General features: G+C 44.1%; 1 protein-coding gene and 1 long non-coding RNA gene across 22 annotated transcripts in view; one reads left to right on the top strand and one right to left on the bottom strand.

The window, feature by feature from the left end:
* Positions 1-8,880, top strand: part of LOC148002553 (uncharacterized) — a 42,668-nt gene extending 33,788 nt beyond the window's left edge. The window contains exon 3 of the long non-coding RNA XR_015633349.1: positions 8,666-8,880. This is a non-coding gene — a long non-coding RNA (uncharacterized LOC148002553). The remainder of the gene's footprint in view (positions 1-8,665) is intronic.
* Dyrk1a (dual specificity tyrosine phosphorylation regulated kinase 1A) overlaps positions 1-16,430 on the bottom strand; it is a 119,287-nt gene that overhangs the window by 96,893 nt on the left and 5,964 nt on the right. For 8 of the 21 annotated variants that reach the window (XM_087575536.1, XM_087575548.1, XM_087575537.1 and 5 more), the window contains exon 2: positions 286-414. The exons of the other annotated variants lie outside the window; for them this stretch is intronic. The gene's annotated coding sequence lies outside the window, so the exon portion shown is untranslated. The remainder of the gene's footprint in view (positions 1-285; positions 415-16,430) is intronic. 21 annotated transcript variants of the gene reach the window in all.

The raw sequence follows: 16,430 nt of genomic DNA, 5'->3' as shown, positions 1-16,430 counted from the left end.
ACACACACACGACGATGACACAAAGTTGAGGTAGCAAGCACAAAGTCGAGGTAGTAGGCAGTCCATCACATTGCAAGCTTAGGGGATGGACATGGATCTCAGCCTTAGGTCACTTGTTTAAGAACCTAGAATTCAGTTATCTGAAAACTTCCAAACATGTATTAGGTAAGATGCTCTGGTAAAAGGATGCTCTCGAAACTGCAAAAACCCTCCACTGACACCTTCCATTCAAGTGTGTCCATCTTTCTTGTTGCTAAATGTTTTGAGAAAGGGTCTTATTCTTACCCTGGATGCCTGGAACTAAAGATGGCCTTGACCTTGTAAAGTCAATCCTGCTGCCTCCAGAGTGTTGAATTCCGGGAGTATATCCCCACTTCTACCACACTCAGCTTTCAAGTGTGTAGATCGCCAACACTGCAGAATGAACATATATATATATATATATATATACATACATACACATATATACATACACACACACCATATTTAAAACAAGCTAACAGCAAACACCAAAATTAACTATATAAACACAGCACAGTAAGAACACATTGATAACCTATTTTCACTTTCACCGCAGGCACAAATCTTCAGGAAAATCATGATCATACAATTCTCACTACTCCCTACAATCCTTTCCGTCACTCACACTCTGAAACTCCTAAACAGGTTCCAGCCTTTGTACTATCTCCCTAAATTTAGACTCGTTTTTACAGGTGTTAACACCTGAATAGACTCATTTTAATAAATACCTGGTATCAGTCATCCGAAGCCAGCTCTAAAAGAACTAACTTCCATCACTTACAGAAAGAAGTTCTATTCAATGCTATAAAAGACATCTTGCAGATTGAGAACTGCCTCCCAGTTTAGATTCCAAATTCAGATCATCAAACTAACACTGAAAAGTTACAAGACACATTACCCAAAAGTTACTGTTTCAAATGCAATCTTCTTACTCTTTAAGTCATTTACAAGAATATCTCCCAGGATGTTTCTATCCTCAACTCTGGAACCTAAAAACTGTAGCTGATTTGGGAAACAACTCTTGTAGATGTGGCTAAGTGACAGATCCACAAGCCCACAACTGTCAGTGTCCTAAACTCCATCACACTTGTCCCCTAAGACAAACGTGTGCCCCTATGACATGGGCAGAAAGAGACGCAATGTGACCACAGAAGGAGATGTCAGAGTGATGCAACCACAAGCCAAGGACGGCCAGCCAGCAGCCACCAGCTAGCCTAAAAGGTCAGGATTCTCCCCGACAGCATCCCAAGAGAACACAGCCCTGTGTAGCCTCCTTGATGACAGCTTAGTGGTTGCCATTTCAGACTGCTGAGCTCCAGAGCTATAAGGACACATTTATGTTGCTTAATGTCATGAAGTGCTATCAGTGGCCACAAGAAACTAATACAAGGAGCTTAGAAAAACATTTCAAATTTTCATACAATATATTCATTCTAGAAGTGCCTCCTAGGAGACACTTCCAAGTGCATGCATTAGCACATCTGGGTACTCTCCGTCCTTGGGTGGAAACCAGCACTTCAGGTCTGGCTCATTTGAAATGACTTCCAATCAGAGGACTTTCTAGTGAGCCCTACCAGTTTAACTAAGTCATGCTACCACCACTATGCTCAGTGAGTTCAACTCCAATGTGCCCCATCTTGAACAGGATTGGTCACCAACTTCCCACATGTTCCACTGCAAGCAGCCAATGTGAGAACGGCACATCACATGTCAGCAGCAAGGAGGCAACCTGTCTCCTGTGAACACTCCTCACTACCTACCAATCACAGCAGGGCTTTCCACACTGTTCTTCCCCCACCTGGGCCTCGGCTTGATAATGAACCCGTAGATCTCTATCCTTCATGTCACAACGGGTTAGCAGCAATCCTGTCTTTGTCAAAGCCAAACCAAACCTAATGTACTGACAAAGCAGAGAGCCCAATGAGGCCTAGGAAGCTGCCTCCCCAAGAAAAGCCATTTGTTTTAAATACCTACAAACAATCCAGACTTGGCACCACAATTACAAACTGCTGCTTTCCAGTTCTCAAAACCCCATGTTGTGTCCACTAAGACATCCTGTCTCTTCCTGCTCCAGGACTGCTGAGACAAGGTCGGCAAAGACCAAGAACCCACTCTCATAATCTTCACTCCAATCTTATGCTCTTAACAAAGACCACCTCACATGATCTCTTTCTGATTACAGGAGAAAAGAATTCTTAAGACTTACTGTTCCATGATTTCTAAGTTCCCTATAGTACACTGCAACTTCCTTACAGTCAGGGAGCATCTTACTTAACTTGGCCTTGCCAAAGTCCACAGCTCAGACTCTTCATGCATACATTCTCGGGGGCACTGATCTCTCACTTACTATCCTACAACTATGCAAAATCAAAATTATTCATGATTTGTTTTCAAGAGCAGTTAAACTGAAAGATTAACTTTTTTGAGTCCTGCTCAAGTATGCAAAAATCTAGAAGCCTAGATTCCTGCCTGTGCCTCCCAGTTTATTTCTGACAGGAAATAAACTTACCTTTCTGGGCAAACCATCCTAACACCAAGTAGACACTCAATTTTACAATGCTATCTAAAGCTTTTATGCTATTTTTCAGTTTATCAAACAACTTCAAATGCAATCCGTTTTCACCCTCTCTCAGCCTATGAGGTAAAGAAGCACTTTCCTATGAGGCAGATGACACACCATCTAAGGAAGTAGTTCCCACACTACTGACAGCTCCATTGGAGTCACCCTGAGGGGCTTGTTAAAAATTCAGATTCTGAGACAGAACCATCACAGTCTCCTGAGGGCATAGCCTGAGCCTACTTGCTGAACAAGATCCCTAGGCAATCTTGACACAGGGCCAAAGTGGGAATTTATGACAAGAACCCAGAGTCCAAGAGCCTAGGTAATGCTCAGGAAGGTATTCTGGGCTGGCTCCTAGAAGGAGGACCTCCACTACAGAGACCAAATGTGAATCTAAGCACAGACAAGGTTGCACTAACTCTTCCTGAGGCAAACAGAGAATCAGATTTGGTTAAGTTGTATATTTCTAATTAACTTCAAACATCTTTCATTACATTATCCTTAGCATTTTTACCCACGTCTTGCCAAAATAATTTACTTTGTATAAAATACATGACTGATTAAAGTAGGGCAGGTGAAATGGCTCAACTATTGAGAGCACCTGTTTCTCTTAACAAAGGAGCCAGGTTCAAGTCCCAGAACCCCCATGGGTGCTCACAATCACCCATAATTCCAGTTCCAGGGGATCTAATGCCTTCTTCTGACTTCTACAGGCATAACACACACACACACACACACACGCACACGCACACGCACACGCACACGCACACGCACACACACACACACACTCACACAAAACACTGATATACATGAAATCATCTTTTTTTAAAAAGCCCTACCCTCTCAAAATGTTCTGAAAACTACAGAGATACTGGTTGACTAGTTTGACTTGTGTGGCCAAACACTTTACTGCTAAATTTCCCATCCTCTATGCAGGTGCTATGAACATACATCTTAATTCCCATAAAAGAAAATGAAAAGTGCTCATCTACATACAAAGCCTCAGGACAAAGTGGGCCTGTCCCAGTCCCTATACAGAGCACCTTCCCCACTAGGATGAGGCAAAACAGAACAGAAAAGGAGTGAACGACCCCAGCAGCCCCTTCTGGCTGCTGCATGCCTTCGAACATCTGTCATAGCACGTGGCCCCCGGCCCTATACACTACTGTTAGACGCCAAGTACAACTAACTCCCTCACGAGGGCACCTCGAATGCAGTACCAAAATCTGAGTATGAAGTCTGGACGCCAAAAACTGATCAGAAGATTTTAAGTCAGATGTTTATACACAGGAATACTGACAGAGCAGGGAGACAAAACCACAGTAGGAAGCAGGAACCATTGGACACTGCTCTTAACTATCTGCTCCTTCCCTCTGCCCTCAATATTATGCTATAACTAGATTCTGAAATTATAGATATTCTGGCAGTTTTCTTATAGAAGGTTCTGCTGGGCAGTGCTGGTTCGCACCTTCAATCCCAGCACATGGGAGGCAGAGGCAGTTGAGTGGTTTGAGGCCAGCCTGGTCAACAGAGTGAGTTCCATGACAGTCAGGACTGCATAGAGAAACCCTGTCTTCAGGGGGAAAGTACTCTTGTGCTTCTGCCATGCCTGCCCACCAGCACCAGCAGACCCCAGGGAGGCATTTCTAGTTGTATCCGCTCAAAGCACAGAAATAAGCCACCATGCCAATAGCCATCCATTCCTTCTTTCTATAGGATTGGGGCACTGGGCTGTCTTCCACCCTTTCCTCCACCAACTTGTACTATGAAGGAGCAGACAGTACTTTTTACTCCCTGGAAGAGACAGCCATCGCTGAAGGACAACCTGGAAATGAATGTGTCTCTGAGGAGGATCTTCTGTGAAGCAGCGAGTGTCTTGGGTCACTCTTTAGAAGTTGGACATGTTTGAGTTTGAGTTTCAATTATAGAGTCAGTCTTAAGACTACCTAGCCCTTCTTTCCCTGTACAAAACACAACCATAAGTTACTGTGGGAATATGTGAAGTATTTTATGGATTGTAGTATGATCTAAGAGTTGGTTCATTTGTCAGAGTACACAGGCTGGCTTTTCTCTCATGATGTGATGCTATGACATGTAAGACGGAGCCCAGTATCCCTCATCACTTCTGTCCTTGTGCTTATGAGTGCTATCAAAGTTAAATATAGAACTTCATTGATTTTGAAAATTACATTGATTATATAGTGCTTTCGATGTACTTATAGCTAAGCTGAAATCCTGAACAGGCCAACACAAACTGTCACATTTGTTATGGCAGACAGAGGATACCTGCTGGCTCCAGTCACCCACTACAGCAGCATCCACACCTTCCACAGTCTCGTCCCTGAGACTGCCCTGACCCAAGACTAGAGAAGATGGGAAGTGATGTGCTTCTGGGAAAGCTCTACCACAGCTGGCAGCTCGAACTGTGTAACCTCTGGAAAGCCATCATTCTGTAAGAAGCCCAACTATCCCAATCTATGAGAAAGTCTAAGACAGTGAGGGCAAAGGCAATGTGGAAGATGATGACAGACACCAGACAAGTAAACGCTGAGTCAACTTGGACTGGACAGTAAAAACAGATACCATTTGGAAGAGAAATTATCCTGTTTAGACCTGAACACTGAGCGAACAAGCAGTGCTGTTGCTATATGCCACTGCAACTGTGTGCAGGAACTCAGCATTTCCTATGCTAACATCAGGGCAGACTACATGGAACCTGACTGCAAATGGTTAACAGTGACAACTCTCCCTCTCCTGAAATGTCTTTTTGAACTGAAATGAGGCTGTGAACCCTGCCTTCTCACACCTTCTTCGCATTTCAACAGATATTCACTTGTGCCAAACAGTTAATACTGAAAAAGAAAGGAGTCAAGACCCCAGATTAAAAGACAGAGGCAGAGAGAGATACACCATTCCATACCTCTGTCAGAGGCCATTTTGGAAGCATAGACTACGTCCTCACTGAACCTGCTAGTCCTTTATCTTGGATCACAAAGCCTAAGAACTGTGACTAACTCTGCTCCTTCATCCAGCCCACACCACTTTCATTACAGCAGCACACACTAAGGCCTCAGTATTGGTGTCTTCTCCAAAATTTATGTGAGAGCTTGACAGTATTAAGAGTTGGGGATTGTGCTGAAGCAAAGTCTCAGTGATTGAGAGCATTTGTTGGTCCTCCAGAGAACCTGAGTTTGATTTCTGGCACCCACATCAAGTGATCCAGGAGATCCAGCGCCCCTTCTAGAATCTGAGGGAATTTGCACTCACACATGCACACACAAGTACACACATAATTTGGGCTTTTTTTTTTTTTTAAACATTAAAGGAAACAGATGAGGCTTGTTGGAAAGTGGCAAGATGTTTGGGTCTAAATAGCCTGCCTGCCCTGCCATTTGAGACAGAGGCAAGCAAACATTCTAGGAAAGAGAGCAAGCCTTCAGCTGCACTGACCACGCTGGTGACTCGCTCCCCAGTGTCTGACTCAATGACCATACAACGAACAGTGTTAACACCTCAAGCAGCACACACGGACTGAGAAAGGCCCCAAACACCATCACAACTTTATAAATGTGTGCAATAAAATGAAAACAAAGATAGAAAGGAGGGAAACAGCAGGAAAGGAATGTGCTTCCCACCTGCCCAGTCACAGAAACTAAAGATGACACTGTCTAAGTGAGTAACTAAGGCAGCTTTCCCTCACACCCACTCCATCAAGGTTGAAATAGAAGCATTTCAATGCTGCCTCCAACGGAACATGGTTTTCTGCTTTATCCCCAACCTGAGCCAGCTAAAATTAAGCCTAAAAGAGGCACACAGACACTTGTTAAGTCTAACCTTCACAGCAACAGCTATGCAACCTTGGTGATTTGCTCAGCGGCATTTATGAGGTGAATAGTGGCCGGCAGAGCTGCACTGCAGTTAAATGAGATAATACAGCACATGGAGATGATAATGACAACACAAAGTCTGAGTACCCTATGTGAGACAATGGAGGGAGTACTGCTTGCTGAATGCTATAAGCATCTGCTACGTGCCAGTTCTATGCTCCACAGACAATCTAAAAGCACAGACAACATACTCAAGGGAAAGCTAAGACTAAAAGAACAGAAAAGGCTAGCACACAAGAAAATTAAACTAGTCAGAATAGCTATGGACTAAAAGCAGTAAAGTAGGAACAGAAAATAACCTAGAAAGGCAAGCTAGAATCAGTTACAAACAGAATCTGAATATTTTAAAAATAAAAGTGTTTTTCATTCCATGCAGTACGAGCCATGAAACCCTATAAACTGCAGGAAACAAGAATGCACCCCACGCACTTGGGGTGGGAACACAAGGGGACAGTACAAAACAAAACAAGCACACTGAGTTCGGCCTGCTCACCAACCTGCAACAGAGAGATCACAAGGAGAATCCACTTAAGGGACTTTTTAAAATACTACAAGAAAGAAGGCAGTGACCACAGACAAGAGGATGAAAAGGCTAGCCGGTGTTGTAAGACGCTAGCATCTTACCTTAGAGGGACTGACTTCTCTAGAACCCAGAACATACAGTAGCAGTAAGTATTCTCTCAAAGAAATGATGCATTAACACAGCCTTCCAACTAATCAGTCAACAACATTTAAATAAGTCAGAATTCTATACACCGGTACTTAAGTCTTGAACGTACACACCTCCACAGTTTGGTCTAACAAAAGACAGAAACATAAAATTGTGACTCTTTTAAGAACTGGAAAAAAAGATGGGACTCACAAACGAACACATCTACAAATGTCAGGAACTAAGTATGAAGTAACGACAAGGAAACAGGAAGATGTCATCAACAGTGAGCCAGACAGGACTCCGCATCGCACCAAGGCCTGAGGAGGCCCCTCACTCACAAGGACGCAGAGCACCAAGGCAGCACCTTAGACTGGAAGCTCAAGGGCAGAGTCACGTATGTGTGCAGCTGGAGAAGACCAGGACTCAGAGCCAAGACTGATGGCCAGAAGCACAGACACCCTTTTTGTCACCTCTCCACACTGTTGATGAGACCACACTGATTCCCATGACCCTCTCTCTGAGAATGTGAAGGGACCAGGGGCCTGATTTTACCTAAGAAAATAGAGCAAACGTAATACATTTCCAAGGTTTTAAGATATGACTGCTAACTGCCTGTAACGTGAGGAGGCTTCTCCTCTAGCCTTGATAAGAGTAAATAGCTAAGTTGGAAAGAAGTATGTGGTAAGATTTTAAGACAGACACTTGTCAAATGGCAAAAAGAAAGTAAAGCCGCCAATCTTCCGACTGCCAGCAACAGCATACTTTAGACGAGCTCTTCCCCAATCAAACCCAGTCCACCTTCTTAAGACTCTCAGCTAAAAGGCACCCAGGAACCTGACTCAGAAGTTGAGATGACGACTCCCCATTTCACCCTGACCCTGCCCCCCTGAAGGGTGCTGTTACAGCAGCAAAAGGAAACTACTGTTGGCTGCATGTTAAGGCTGGTTCCTTCCGCCATGCCTTCCACCGCAAATCAAGGAAAACTACTAACTTCAGGTTGTAGCCACAATTACTTTTTTTAAAAACAGGATTTCACACTGTATCCCTGGCTATCCTCGACCTCCCCACCTACCACAGAATTGTCTGACTTAGCATAGTCAGCACAGGGTTAGCTAGGACTAGCTCTGGCTTTCACTAGCCTTAAAGTAAGTCACTAAGAGAAAACCTGTACAGGGGCAAAGTCAGGTACAAAGGCAGTCAGGCTGGCCAAATTCCAACCATAGACCCTGTTTAATGAAGAAAACACCAAGACACGACAACTGTCCCTTGTCCCGACACCAATGAAAACAGAGTTAAACACTACAGCTGGAGTCCCTACTGCTGCCTCTAGGGTAGATGCACTGCCACTAAACACAACTCTACAATGTGCCTGACTCCCAAGGCAGCCAGCACAGGCAGGATGGGGACCAACCGCCATCCCCATCCTGATCCCCACCTTACCAGAGATTAAATAAGTATAAAGCGTTACCATCAACGCTAAGCCAAAGAACTAACACTGTTTGTACAGCATGTAACCCTTTTTTTTTTTTTTACATTTCTTTCCAGTGAGCTCCCATGAGGACAGGGACCAGTTACATCAATCTGATCCATGGCTATGTCCCAAGAAGCCAGCAAGGGGCCAGGCACAAGGAGGACGGACATCTTCAACAAGTTACCCAAATATTTGCTTTTCCAAATATTGACTATGAAACTTCATCACTAAGAAAAGTCATGAAATTGCACTAAGAATAAAAAACAGAGAACTGTTGCAGCCAGGCAGCAGTGGTCGTACACAACTTTAATCCCAGCCAGCACTTGGGAGGCAGAGGCAGGCTGGTCTCTCTGAGTTTGAGGATAGCATGGTCTACAGAGCTAGCTCCAGGATGGCCAAGGTCATACAAAGAAATCTTGTCTCGAAAAAACAAAATACAAAAAAGAAATTGTTGCACCTGGCAAGACTACCAGCTTCACTAGTTTCTAACCATGGTTACAAGATTCACTTTTTGAAAACCTCTTCACCCAATAAACTTTGCCTCACTCTTGTTCTGCCATCCAAACAACCGAAAGTGGAAATCCCAGCCAAAAGGATCCATACTCCTGTCTTCATTCTTTGTCATTTCCAAAGCTAGACTTATTTTAAAAGTGCATATAGGGGTTGGGGATTTAGCTCAGCGGTAGAGCACTTGCCTAGCAAGCGCAAGGCCCTGGGTTCGGTCCCCAGCTCCGAAAAAAAGAAAAAAAAAGTGCATATAAGACCTACTACAAAACCGATCTAAGTTCTGGCTGAATGAATGTCACTGTTGGCTAGGAGTAAGAAATGAGGACTTCTCCATCCAAGCTGATTTCTCTCAGATTTTTTTTTTTCGGAGCTGGGGACCGAATCCAGGGCCTTGCGCTTGCTAGGCAAGCGCTCTACAAGTGCTCTACCACTGAGCTAAATCCCCAACCCCTCCTCTCAGATTTTAAGCTGCCCTAGGAGGACAGGCAGTGAGTGCAGCTCTGGAGCACACACACAGGGCAGAAATGAAGTCTGATGCCAGCCTGGGTAGTTTGGTAAGACCCTGTCTCGGTCAATCAATCAATCCGCTCCAAACGTCCACTAATAGCTGTATGGACTCCAGTGAACTGAAATAGGCTATTCCTTTACTACAGAGGGCTCCATCTTTCCACTTCCCACATTCAGTAGTGTCCCAACATAAAGTAGGCATTTATAAGCATTAATCTACAAATAAGTAATTTTCTTCCTCCTATGCAAAGCACTTAAAGTTCCCCAATCTTTTTGGTGGCTTTTGGGTTTTGGTTTGGTTTGGTTTGGTCTTGGTTTTTTGAGACAGGGTTTCTCTGTGTAGTCCTGACTGTCCTGGAACTCACTATGTGGACCAGACTGACCTCAAACTCAGAGATATGCTCGTCTCTGTCTCTCTGCCTCTCTGCCTCTCCTCTGCCTCTCCTCTGCCTCTGCCAGGATTGAAAGCGCACACCACCACTGCCCAGTGCTTTTGGTTTAAGGAGGGTCTCACTCTGTAGCCCAGAACTCACTATGAAGCTTCAACTCACTACACCCCTGCCTCAGAACTGGGCTGAGTGTGCCGGCACATCGGATTCCAGTTTTATCTATCTCTACCAAGCTTCGCCTTGCCCTTTGCTAGGCTTCCAAATTCCCTGCCCTACTCTTTATTCCACATGCAAATGTCCTTGGGACTAAATAAATAAAAAAGTTACGATGTACTGATTCATTCAACAAACATTTATTTCATGCTTATACTGTACTAGGTACCTGGAATGCCTATGGTTGCAAAATTTCAAAGGTAAAAAAAATAATAATAATCAGCTGATTTCTACAGAGAATACTAAAAAAGTTCTAACTAATCAGCGAACTCTGCAGGGGGAAAGGGACTGTCCCAAAAGAGAAAGTGGGTGGATCCTGAGAAAAGTTTCCGGAGGCTGACCTCTGGCTTCCACAAGCTCAGTACCACAACCTCTGTCCAGAAGTTTTCTTTTGTTTTTTAGTGACAGAGAAGTGTTGCTTCTCAAGACAACCAAATCCCTCTCCGCTGCTGCCCTTTCAAACTGAACTTCTATTCCCTAACTGTCTCCTTCATCCTTTACAGGGCTCTATCTTTTTTTTTTTTTTTTTGGTTCTTTTTTTTTCGGAGCTGGGGACTGAACCCAGGGCCTTGCGCTTCCTAGGCAAGCACTCTACCACTGAACTAAATCCCCAACCCCACAGGGCTCTATCTCTTACATACAAGCCTTCGCCAAGTTGCCTGCCATGAGTCCTAAACCCTCTCCCTCTCTCCCCTGATGCTGCTGAGCACCACTGAGCACACTGGCCGGCCTCCAGGGGCTCACCCGACTCACCAACTTTCTCAACTATGCCGTGAGATTCTGTAAGACAATGGACAAAACTGGAGTATACCCAATGAGATCCTGTTCATTTTCTTATATTCACGCTGTTTTGAAGAACTTTCAGAATCTTTTCTATCACAAAAGGAATTGTCCATCAATAAGGAATGTGTGTGATATAAAGATAAAGCAAAAAAAAAAAAAAAAACACTGTAATGACAATTTTTAAGAAAAAATTATCAAATCACAACAAGGTTCTCAGCAGACAGTATTTGTCTCAGGGACTAGATTCCTATTTATATCTAAATGTAGTTTAGCTCAAAATTAACTATCGAAAGGACTTTAAGATATTTTTTGACCTTCAAAGATATTTTTACAATCATGAAATCAAAGATCCTATGTCCCTTTAAATGAGAACTTAATGTATGGCTTTTGTAGACTATACTCTTAATTCTACTCTGCAAACTATAAAATATTTTCCACTAGAACATTTCTTAATGGCAAAGGCAACAGTGGCCCTTGTCTTAGAGTTGATTTCCAGGCTCCAGTTAGATATTTGGCACTCTTTGGTGCTAAGTAAACAGTTCTAATAAGCATAGTAGTGCACATCTTTAAACCCAGCACTCAAGAAGCAGAAGGAACACTATGAACCCAATGTGACTGCCCTCACACACCCCACCACTCTGCATCTCCAACTGTAAAGTAGGAAACGACTTTTCCTTTCCAGAGTCAGTTTCAATGGGTGATGGTAGTGCATGCCTTTAGTGCCAGCACTCGGGAAGCAGAGGCAGGAGGATCTCTGTGAGTTCGAGGCCAGTCTGACTGAGATCACGGACAGCCAAAGCTACACAGAGAAACCCTGTCTTGGAAACAACACCCCCCCCCCAAAGACACAGTTTCAAAATCTCCTTTTTTCCCTCCACCCCACTTTCTCATCCTTGGTGATGCTGCAAACTGCTCCCCCCACCATAATAGAAGTCACAAAGTACTCTACTAGTTCTATCTTTGGTTCCTTCCAGTAGGAAGGAGTCTCAACTGTCACACTCCTGTGAGCTATGCAACCCTCCCACAGCACCCTCCAGTAGCCTGGTTTAATCCCCTGCTCTCCACCCACAGAACCCCAGCCACACTGCTCTGCGAATCCAGAAATGCATTTTGCTGTCTACTAAACACGTAACTGAGACCTTCTCCTGCCTGATGTCTTCTTACCTTGTCCTTTGCAGCCCCTCACACTTTCCACCAGCCTGCCAAGTCCTCCTCACTGCGCCAGCCACAACTCTCATTCCTTCAGTCCAGCTCTCTCCTCCCCTTCAGGTGTGTTGGGCTTCCCCTGCCTCTTTCTCCAAGGCCATACCACAACTGACCAAGGGAACCCGGCCTTATCTGATCAACAGAACTTCACTCAAGCTTCCCAACTATCTCACCTCCCTGTGCTCCACTCCCACAAGTTCTCCACACGGCCATACCTCTCAAATCACAGGCTTGCCTGTGCTCACTTTTCCTTCAATACACCTCTAAGTGGCCTTGCCTGCATCCAGCTTTCCTTGAACACATCTCTGAAAGCAGTCAGATTCCCTTCCCCTTTACAATCAACAGAGACCACCACTCACATCTCATACAGAAAATTTGTTTTCTCAACTGAGAAGGAAGACCCTGTAGACTCTTACAATTTATCAAAGCATTAAATTATTCAACAGAAAATTTCTGGTAAACCAGAAAATAATCAACTCCGTCTTTAACCAAGTATCTAACAAAGAATAATTACTCTGTCATTTAAAACATAGGCCCTAAACCAGGATGTGGTCCTTGCCTGTAGTTCCCAGCATTCAGGAGGCTGAGGCCAGGGAATATCAGTACACTGGGCTGGGATCCTAATGGGGGAGAGGGGAGTACAATTCAAGATTCAAATTCAGCCTTCAGTTGTAATTAAACAAAAGCAAATCCAAACAAAATGTCAAATATGTAAAACTTAAGATTTGGAAAAAACAGGGGTTGGGGATTTAGCTCAGTGGTAGAGCACTTGCCTAGCAAGCACAAGGCCCTGGGTTCAGTCCCCAGCTCCGGGAAAAAAAAAAAAAAAAAAAAAAAAAAGATTTGGAAAAACACAAAGCCGGGAGTGGTGACACAGGCCTTTAATCCCAGCACTTGGAGGCAGAGGCAGGCAGATCTCTGATTTTGAAGCCAGCCTGGTCTTAGAATGAGTTCCAGGACAGCCAAGGCCAAAGGTTGTTACAGAGAAACCCTGCCTCAAAAATAAAAAATAAAAAAACTTAAATTAAATTAAAAAAAATGAAAATAAAGGAAAATGCACTCTTCAGACACTGATTGTAAACACATAAACTGGTGTTATATTTTAAAAGACAATTTGGCAATATAGATTCAAATGTGCCTGGTGCATAGTCTTCCTTATGAACAGGTAGCGCACAGCAAATGCTCAGAGCACAAGTTCATGTGCCAGTGTGCATAAGAGCAGCACTGTTAAAAGAGCTACATGTGAAAACAATTTTAATATCCTTCATGAGAACTAAATACACCAGAGAATGGGTATAAAATGAAATAGTTCCCAAGTATGGCGCAAAGTGGGCAGGCATGACGACACATGCCTACAGCAATACTTTAGGGGCTGAGGCCGGAGGATAAGGAGTTCAAGGTAGCCTGAACCACGTGAGATTCCATCAAGATACTGTTCCTCCAGAGGAATCCAGTTCAGTTCCCAGCTCCATCTCAGGTGTTCATAACTGCCCATAAGCTCTAGGGGATCAAACACACTCTTCTGGCACCCAAGGGCACTTACACAAATGTGACATACACTCATACAGACACACAAATAGTCTTTAATATTGTAAAGAAGGTGGCAGGTGGCACACATGTTAATCCTAATACCCCAAGGCAGAGGTGTGCAGATCTCAGTGAGTTCAAGGCCAGACTGGTCTACACGGCAAGTCCCAGGCCAGCCAGACATATACAGCTAGGCCTTTTCATAGAAACAACAAACAAAACAACTGAAAAAAAGAAAACACACACACACACACACACACACACACACACGTCAGGTATGGTAGCTCAGTCCTATAACATCAGCACCTGAGAGAATGCAGGAGGATTGCTGTGAGTTTGAAGCCAGTGTGAGCTGCATAGTGAATTCCAGACTAGTGAAGACTACAGAGAGAGACAGTCACCAAAATAAATAAAATAAATAAATAAATAAATAAATAAATAAATAAAGCAAGCCAGGCCAGGTGACACAGGCCTGTAACCCCTGCTATTCCAGAGGCTGAAGCAGGCAAGTCTGAGCTCAAGGCCTGCCTGGAACACGGAGTGAAGCCAAGGCTAGTAACGAGACACTAGTAAGTCCTGGCCTCCAAGTAAAAGAAAGGATGGGACCATGTAGCACAGGGGTGCAGCGGTGGCCTACAGCAGGCAATACCCTTGGTTCAGGGTTCAGTCACACTCAAGCGCATGTACAATACACACATACATATACCATACACAGAGAGAGACACACAGATACACAGACACATGTGCAGAAAGACTAACCTGTCGGCTGGTGAGCATGGAGTTTAAGTGAAAAAGCTGTTATGTTTAGTTTATCTTTGACTCTTAAATGCATAGCTATTGCATGCACACACAGATATATGCAACTATAAACCTTAGAAACAAGACTAGGGATGCTGCCAAGTGTGCACAATACCCTGTCTCATTCCCCATCGGAGGGGCGTATCTAGCACGCTTCTACAGCACAGCACATAGTAAATGCAATGCAGGTCTAACTGTGCATGCGTGCACACAGACTCGTCTGGTAGGAAGCCTGTGAGTAGTTACCACCTATGGCCCAGGAGAATGGGGATGTGACACCATTCCATAGCAGTTCACCTTTTATATATCCCTTGTGGATCTTTAAAGACTAGAACTGCCTGTGTGATCAGAACTACATCAAATGTTTGCTATATTGCTAAGATAGAAACCCCCCATGCTGGAAAGATACTAGAGAAATAGGGATACTCTCTCTCTCTGTCTAGTACATAGAAGGACCTCCAAAAGTGTTGCCACACTCCAGCAACCAGAAGACGACAATCGTAACCACAGAGAAGCCTCTCCTAACCATACCCATGACAGTCCACCCCACCGAGTGAAGCTGTCAGACACCATGTCTCCTCAGGAAAAAGTTCATGTGACAGACTCTTCCCTCCATCTCAGCAGTCTCCTGTTAGTCCAGGTGCTGACCTCTGACTCCTAAGTGACACCCAGGTGAATGATAAAATAGCATCACCCTGATAATAGGAAAGGCTACTCCTCGGCCTGTTTCCACTTTAAATTAGAGGAGCTAACAGAGTGAGTTCCAACCAGTGAAAGCCGTAAGCAACCAGGTAAAAAGTAAAGTCGTAATACTGGGACACAAGCTTTGTGTCCATCTAATCATGCCAAGGTTCACCATCCATCCACCACCCCAGTGCCACCCACCAGAGTCCTGCAACCAAACAGACCTTATAAACACCTCAATTCTTACCTTTAAATGTTTCTCTGACTAACATGGACTATTTTTCTGTGGGGCTAAAAGGAAATTAATCATAGCAAGCCTTCCCTAGGAATGAACTCCCTGTGTGAAGAGAGTGCGCTGTGTCTGACAGGGACCCTGTAATTGTGGGTGCACCATAAACCCTTGCCTCTATTCCAACTACAAAGAACACGCCAGGAGTTGGGAGAGCACCAGTCAGAGCAGCCCGTTCAAGTACAGTTCAGACACCCAGTTTCTCTGCACTCCTCCTCTGGTAAGGCAGGATAAATCAAGTCCCTCAGAGCTTTTCACACATGACTGTGCTGTATCAGGATGACCTGGAGTCCAAAGCTCATTCCAGAAGTCATCCCAAAACTATACAAAAATGTCTGTCCTTGGGAATCCCAAAACCTGACAAGTTCTCCAGAAGAGAGCAGGTCAGTCTGCCCCGGTCCCATGAGATCTACTAACTGCTAAAAAGAAGGCTGGGTCCCCCAGCCATGACTCCAGGAGGAGGCGTCATGTAATGACTATCTCCTAGGTCACTGTGCTACCGTCCTCCCAGCACTGGACACTGAGAGAGGGCCAAGACCCAAGTGTCACTCTACCATCAGTGTAAGCCTAGGACTACCTGCTGTGGTCACGAGCAGGACCAGACTACTAAGGTTAAATCCAAAAGGTCACATTCTACTATTTACATGATATACTACAACTATAAAAATTTGTTTCTGTCAGAAAACAGTATATTATTAGCCCCCAAATATCTTCACTACAAAAGAATTTTAAAAAAGTACTAGTTCATTCTTCTCACCAGACTACAGATATAGATACACTACAGATCCAACAATGTGCCTGAGCGTTCTGAGTTTGCAAGCTATAGCACAAAAGCTTAATGACCAATAACTGAACAGTGACTGTTCAATAAACAGCCTTATTTCCAGGTATTTCTTCCAAAATATTTAGAAGTGAACAAGCAATATTTAAATTTCC

Source organism: Rattus norvegicus, chromosome 11, assembly GCF_021556685.1.
Source record: "Rattus norvegicus strain SHRSP/BbbUtx chromosome 11, alternate assembly SHRSP_T2T, whole genome shotgun sequence".
In the NCBI taxonomy this organism is placed as follows: Eukaryota; Metazoa; Chordata; class Mammalia; order Rodentia; family Muridae; genus Rattus; species Rattus norvegicus.
Note: the sequence above shows the minus strand (reverse complement) of the source record. Positions and strands in the feature narration are given on the sequence as shown.